An 8,452-nucleotide genomic window follows, 5' to 3' on the forward strand; every position below is an offset into this window, starting at 1 on the left:
TTGTTGGAGCCAAAAAACTATGAATCATCTTTTATTGCTCTCTTTATTTTATCACCCATATCCAAGCCATCATCAGATCTTTATTCTAACTTTATTAAAAAAAAAAAAAGATTTATTTATTTGAGTGGGGGAGGGCAGAGGGAGAGGGAAATAAAGTCTTAAGCAGACTCTGCGCTGAGGGGGGAGCCCCGACTCACAACCCTGAGATCACAACCTAAGCAAAAACCAAGAGTCTTAGCACTTAACCAACTGCAGTGCTACCCAGGCACCCCTTAGTTCTAACTGTAAACATATCTTGACCTACCCATTTCCCCCCATCTTTACCTCTACCACCTTATTTCCAGCTCTTTTTCTTCTGGACTATTTCAATATCCTCCTCAATTGGTTTCTCAGGTTTCACCTGTGCCTATATATTCAATTCAGGAAAGCAGATAAATTTTTTTTTCAAAATGTGTTTTGTGTCACCCTAGTTACTGCGTGATACCCTATGGTTACTTTCTATTTACAATCTAAATTGTTAAGTAGTTGACAAGCTTTTACATAATCTGGCCTTTGCTGATTTGCAACATCATCTGATACCAGCTCCACGACACTTGCCTCTTATATTACAATCATTCTGGCCTATTTTAACTTCCCAAACACCGAACTCAACCCCATGCTGACACCTCTGCCCTTGTCTCTTTGTAAGTCTGACAACTTCAGATCCCCTTACTTTCTATATATTTTATGTTTTCCTAACACTTCAGCTATTTTAAGTGACATTTATTTTCTATTATCTATTTAAAAATTCCTTTTTCTTTTCCATGTTCAATAGAATATAAACTTCAGAAGAACAGGGAATTATTCGTCCTTTACTACACTCTTGGGCATAGCCTAGTCCCTGGCATCTAGGAAGGTTACACTGAATATGTGTTGAAATCATGTGAAACTATTGTTATAAAACATAGCAAAATGTCATATTTAATATTAGTTACAGAGAATTAAGGAGCAGTAAAAATATTAATTACATAGGGCCAAGTGATGGTGATATGCTGTGCGTAGTGTCATTCATTCAATTACTTTTTAAAATCCTCATTGTTTCTCAGTTTTTTTTTAAGATTTTATTTATTTATTTGAGAGAGAGAGTGAGAGAGAGAGTACGAGAGGGCGGAGGGTCAGAGGGAGAAGCAGACTCCCTGCTGAGCAAAGAGCCCAACGTGGGGGGCTCGATCCTGAGACTTCGGGATCACGATCTGGGCGGAAGGCAGACACTTAATTGACTGAGCCACCCAGGCTCCGCACACTGTTTCTCAGTTTTAGAGGAATTGTAAATAATGTTTATCACAGATACCTCTTTTCAACAAATGATATCAATTCATCCAATTTCGATTAGGACTAGTAATTTTGCTGGGCATTGATAATATGGAAATATAAACATTCCCAAAATTGCTCTTAGTGCGAATGGTTCATAGAAAAAATGTTAGTCAAGATCTGGGGAAGAAATTCACACCAAATTTGAATACAAGTATTTTCAATTTTATGTAAAAATTCAAAGTAATCTTAAATGCATTCCTCTTATACCTCTGAGGTATTCATTTAAAAGTACAGATGGGCTACAAATGGAAAGGAATACAAAGGGAATATAAATTATAGGAGAACAAAACAAAATACCTTCCTAAAAGCAAATATAAGGGGTAGGATGACAAAAAAAAATGAGAACTTAAATGAATAAATAGAATATTTTAACAAATTTCGGATAATTGAGAAGTATGGAAGTAGCTCGATTATGGACAAGTCACAGCCCTGGGTATATTTAGAGAAAACTGCACAGAAGATACAAAGTGATCTATCGGTTGGTGATCATGACCTCCATGACAGCAGATATTGCCAAGGACAAGTGTAAATACTGAAGTTCGAAAGGTGAGGAGGTTGTTTAAAAACAATGGCTTGCAAAGGCATAACCATAAATGAAAAAGTATATATAACTGGATTTCATCAAAGACATTCTAAAGCTACCGATTCAGAGAATATTTTGCCAAATCATGTATCTGATAATGGACTTATTATATCTTATGCAGAATATGTAAAGACCTCTCAAAATAATTTGTTCAGTGAAGAAGCCAGATATGGGGGGTGGGGGGAGAGAGAACATATCGTGTAATTCCAATATATGCAAATTTCTAGAAAATTCACATTAATTATATAGTGACCGAAAATAATCAGTGGTTGCTTTTGTAGGGAGGAAAAGGTGGGCTTACGCAGACTGTCATAGGTAACTTTCACACAAAACTTTTAGAAGTGAGGAATATGTTCATTATTTTGATTGTGGTGGTGTCTTCACAGATGTGCGCGTGTGTAAAAACTTACCAAATCACATATATTAACTTTAAATATGTGCTCTATATGACATGTCAAGTATACCTCAATAAAGCTGTTAAAAACAAAACGAGGCAAAAAGCTAAAACAAAATAAATTCTTGATTGGTCTTTTGTAGTCCATGTGTGCCAAAGAGCTGTCAGTTATTATTTATTCCCAAGACATATTTCATTTTATTTTTGTTTAGAGAGCATAGATGCAATTTTCAGAGAAAACTAATTTTCCTCTGGATGATGGTGCCACATATTAAAATAGAGGCCTCTATCAGAGGCCAGATCCCTGTCTTGCTCTGAAAAATCCTGTAGTCGTATTGCAATAAGTTTTATTGTGTGCATACACAATAAAAACTGTTCAGATGGGCATGTTTCAGAATGCTTACCTCCTACAGACTTCTTTTAAGAATTTCCTTAGGGTATACCTCAGAAAAAATGAGAAGGGAAGGTAGGAGATTTGGGAAAACCATTACCTAATCCAGAAGAGTAACAAACAAATGGAAATCCAGCCATAGTGGATGGGACTGAGAGAAGGATCTTTCCAGGAAAGAGAGATTTGATAGGAAAAAAAAAAATATGGATGAAAGTGTGGGGAAAGGAAGATGAAAAATATAACATAACAAATGGCATTGGAAAATGCAAGGAATAAAAAAAACAATAAAGGCACAATCAAGATATGAAGTGAAAGAAAATCTGTCAATATATAAGGTAGTGAATGTCTGTAAGAGTATTAATTAAATGTTGGTGCTCAGTAAAAACCAAGAAATCCTACATTAGACTTACATAGAGGGAAATTAATAACACACAAAGCCTAACTTGGTATTAAAAAATATTTATATGGTAATGATAACCTGAGGACAGTTTATTGTTGTTTTTTTTTTTACTTTTAAATTAAACATATAGACAAAATACAGAAGGTTTCGTTATGATTGAAGAATATAGTTGTTAATAACATTGTAGTTAAATTTCAGTAATTGTAAAATCAAAGGTAGAGCTGAAAGAAGGTAGGGCATGGTATGGGAAGGAAGGTTGAAAAATATAGGGAAGCTAATATCTTCATTTTATATATCGGGGAATAAAACGATGGAAAACTGAATTGAATTTTAAGTATATTATGTAGAGTTAGAAAGTCAATCAAGAAAAACCCAGAAGTGATATAAATATCAGATGCTGGGAAAAGAAGAGGTGGCAAAGAGGATGGTACAATCTAGATCCATACATTTTATATTGGTTGATCAAAAATAGTCTATATTTGTTAATCCAAGAATAGAACCATAAGCATGTCTAGAGTAATAAAGCTAAACATCAAAAAAAAAAAAAAAAACCCTCTAGAAATAAAAATATAAAAAAAAGTTACATCTAGGAGAGGGACCAAGGATAGAGAAGGGAACAGGAGACAATTGCTACTCAATATGAGGGGTTCTATGATTTTGATTTGATACTGAGTTCCTTCATTACTCAGTTAAATATAACAATGGTTTAAAAATCAAGTAATATTAAATATTCTATTTTTAAATTTCAATGGGTGACTGTTTCAGTCATATTTATATCATAACCAGCCACAGTGCTTTACACAATTCCACTTGATTATTTTTTCCTGTCCAGTCATGAAAGGCAGCCTGCAGTATTAGCTAATTTCCGGAGTTAGTGGTCAGGGCTCCGCAGAAGGCAGCAAGTCACACACACCCCTCCCTGCTACCTTGCTTCATTCCCCTCCCTTTAACCCCTCTTATGGACTGAACCTCTTTTTTTTCTTTCCATAGTTTCCTGCAGAACTGACAGGGTTCACTGCCAATTAGCATTTGAGTCTTCAACTCTTGAAAGTCAAAACAGTGGCAGAAAGAATAATGGTAACAAAAATTCCTGCTGTCCTAAAGAAAGTCATGGTAATATTTTACCTGCTTATTTGTTCTGGGTTTTATATTTTCCCAAGAAGATTCCAAAGCTATATTTTCCATTTTTTTTTCAATAGTTTCCAGCAGAACTTAGGGTTTTCATAGCAAAATAGATTTACTAGGGATCCCATGAAAAAAAAGTAATTTACAAGAAAATTTTAAAATCTTTCTCAATGTGGAAAACCTCAGAAAATGAATGTATCAAAATGGCAAGTTCTAACTTATTTGTGTTTTCTTGTTGTTGACTAGTATCATGTGTCTTCTGGAAATTTTGTAAGTCAGAAGCTCAGAAAAGACCACAACCCTGAAATACAACCACAGCTTCTCATTCAAATCCAAACACCAAACACTGGAATTCAATTTCCTCCACCTACCAGCCTCATTGCAGCTTCTTGACCTCATTTTTTAAAATTTCATTTTATTCAGTAAGCATTTATTTATATCCTAGTTTAACTTCACTGTTCCCAAGGCTTTTAACGGAGTTGTTTGTTCTTGGGTAAACATGGAGTGAATTATTTTCCATTAGTTAAACTCACAGGAATATTCTAAATGTTTTCTTTGTCAGCCAAAGAGAGCTCATCCATGCTACCTACATTAAAGAGACTTAAATTAGCTCCTTAGGTGACCTTGAAGCACAAAAGAACAGAATTTTAAAATTCTAGCCCCTCTGCTCTCCATAAAATAATGCTGATCTACCACAGAAGTCATAAAAAGATTTAGGAGATAATCTTAAAAGGAAATTTTCATATTTATTTTTGTAACATACCATTGTTAAAGATACATTTTTAATTTTTTCTAAGTAGTGTGTAAATACATTTATGTAACAAATGATTTGTTATATTGTTTTGTTAATATATACATATTTTAGACCAAACTCAAATGCCTTCAAGAGCCAAGCAAGATAAATATCAATCTGTAAAGTAACCGTTTATATGTTATACTCCATCATATCTAAGGCTTCCCAGCTATAAGATAACCATTATTTATATTATATTAAGGGAAAGACATGCTGCTGATTAAACTATAATAAAATACTTACACATTGGGGCACCTCGGTGGCTCAGTCGGTTAAGCGTCTGCCTTCAGCTCAGGTCATGATCCCAGGGTCCTGAGATGGAGCCCTGAGATGGAGTCTGCTTCTCCCACTCCTCCCTGCTTGTCCTCTCTCTTGCTATCTCTGTCTCTCTCTCTCAAATAAAGAAATAAAATCTTAAAACAATAAAATACATATTATTTAGAATACTTACCTTATATTTATTTTTTTCAAAATCTATTAAGCCAAATTTAAACATATTTCTATCAAATACCTTGTTCATATATAAAAATAAAATATTAATAAATAATAGATAGTAGATACAGATTCCTACATCTTCCCACTTAGGGTCTCAATTTTTTTTTTTTTTTTTTAAGATTTTATTTATTTATTTGACAGAGAGAGACACAGAGAGAGAGGGAACACAAGCAGGGGGAGCAGGAGAAGGAGAAGCAGGCTTCCCGCCAAACAGGAGCCCGATGCGGGGCTCGATCCCAGGACCCTGGGATCATGACCTGAGCTGAAGGCAGACGCTTAACGACTGAGCCACCCAGGCGCCCTAGGGTCTCAATCTTTTCTCAGCTTGGAGTCACCCATGTCCGTAGTTTATTGCTCAATATCATCAGCTTATATTAAGAATATTGGTAATAGAGCTTATCTTAAAACGGTGCTCTGCACTAGTCTCTGAGGTGTTCATCCCAGCCACTGTCTCCTGTTCTGCAAATCTTGATGCCGTCACATCCTTGATCTTTCTAGAAATTCTAAGCAAGTTTTCATACAACAACCAGGCTTCCATTATTTCCTCAAGTACGCTTGGACAGTTTTGTTGACTGAAACATGAAGGATTTTCAGTTGTCCTGTCAGGCTACTTAGGATTCCAACCAATCTGTGCAGCCATGTCAAAATGTCTGCTGCCCAATAGCATTTGAAAAATGGCATCAATCTTGGGGCGCCTGGGTGGCTCAGTTGGTTAAGCGACTGCCTTCGGCTCAGGTCATGATCCCAGAGTCCCAGGATCGAGTCCCGCATCGGGCTCCCTGCTCAGCGAGGAGCCTGCTTCTCCCTCTGACCCTCCCCCCCTCTCATGTGCTCTCTCTCTCTCATTCTCGCTCTCTCAAATAAATAAATAAATCTTTAAAAAAAAATGGCATCAATCTTAAGACCCCCAAAAACCTCATAACGTGACACAATGTCCATCCTAAAACAAAGGAATGTGTTAATAAATAGTTTAAGGTTTGTTGAAAACTGGATAGTATATGCAGAATCAAAGGACATAAATTGAAGAATTCTATATATTTTTTAAAGATTTTATTTATTTGACAGAGAGAGAGAGCACAAGCAGGGGGAGCTGCAGGCAGAGGGAGAGGGAGAAGCAGGCTCCCCGCAGAGCCGGGAGCCCGAGACGGGATTCCATCCCAGAACCCTGAGATCATGACCCCAGCCGAAGGAAGACACTTAACTGACTGAGCTACCCAGGTGCCCCAAGAATTCTATATTTTTAAGATAAGACAGTCATATAAAGTAAATGTGAGATCCAAATTCTAATAATAGGCTTCAAGTTCACAATCACTTCTTTAGACTGAAAATATCAAGAAAATAAAAAAAGCAGTACTATTTTGCAGAGATTATCTGCTTCTTCACAACCCTACACATATTTAGGTTATTGACCTACGTTATTTTCCCATTCTTTTCTAATATTAAAACTTTTTTAGGTTAAAAAATTAAACCACAAATCAACATGGTTTTAATTTGTGAATAATTTGTTTAAAAAACTAACAACAAAAATACTAGTTCATGCATATTCTTAAATGAGTTTGTTTCCCCATTATTTTAACATCTAAAGTATATTTAGCACATACATGTAAAGTATAACATGTTAGTTATCTATGGCTGTATAATAAATTATCCCAAAAGGCAGCATCTTAAACCAATGAAATTATTTCTCATTTTCTGTGGATGAGGGATCCATTTGCAGTTTAGCTGGATGGCTTTGGTTCAAGATATCTCATCAAATTGTATCACAACATCAGCTGGACCTATGGGGCTCATCTAAAGAAAGGTTCAGCTTGTGTTCATTGACATGCCTCGCTGTGTGAGCTACCTCTGTGTAGGGCTACCTCAGGACATGCCAACTGGCTTCTTTCAGATCATGTGATCCAAAGGAGAGCAAAAGAAGGCACCCAAGGCAGAAGCCACAGTCATTTTGTAACATAATCTTAGAGGTGACATTCAGTAATTTCTGGCATATTCTACTTGTGAATACCAGGAGATGCAGGTCATTGGAGCCATCTCAGAGGCTTCCTATCACCTACAGCTATACATGGTGCTTGAGGAAAAGTTGGACAATTAAATTTCATCATCATCCTTTTGTTATTTATTTACTCCATAAATACTTATTGAGCTGCTACTAAGAACCAGTCATTACACTTGCTGCTGAGGTTGCAATGCTTAAACAAAAAAGAATGACTGGAAGCCAATAAAGGCTTAAAGCATAGAACATTTTGAAAGATGAGTATATGATACTAAGCTGGAAAAGTCCAGGTTAAGGAAATAATAGCAAAGTCATGGATGAATGAAGTGGCATGGTTAATGTTGGCAATTGTAAATAGTTGGCACTACCTGGGAAAGAGGATGAAATAGATAGTCATTAGACAGGATTTTGAAAAGTAGGAAGAATCGATAAAGGATCTTTTGTACTAGTTAAAAGGATTTGTCAATTACTATTTAAGATGTGGGAAACCACTCCAACAGAGATTAACATGATCATGATAATATGCTAGAAATACTTTATGGTTGCAAAATCAAAGATTAATTTTAGAAATGCTAGAGCCAGGAAAATTATTTATATAAGGTTCCTAGTTGAAGTAAGGTATGATTAAATTAGTACTATAGGTAGAGTCTGAGAAAGACAGAGTCAAGAATTATTTAGGAGGTATAATTAATGAGATATAATCTTCAATTGAATATGGTAGGGAGATGGAGGACACAATCAACACTGAAATTAATTCAGGTTATTCTTGGCTTTGGTGAAAAGTGGCATCATTTAAAATTATAAGAAATGCAATGGAAGAAACATTTTTTGGGGGCAATTTAAATAATGTAATCATGACATATTTAATTTGATGTGCCTGTGGCAATAAAGTATAGTGGCCAAAGTAGTCTTTAAAGAAAGAAAT

Source organism: Halichoerus grypus, chromosome 4 (assembly GCF_964656455.1).
Source record: "Halichoerus grypus chromosome 4, mHalGry1.hap1.1, whole genome shotgun sequence".
NCBI classification, from domain to species: Eukaryota; Metazoa; Chordata; class Mammalia; order Carnivora; family Phocidae; genus Halichoerus; species Halichoerus grypus.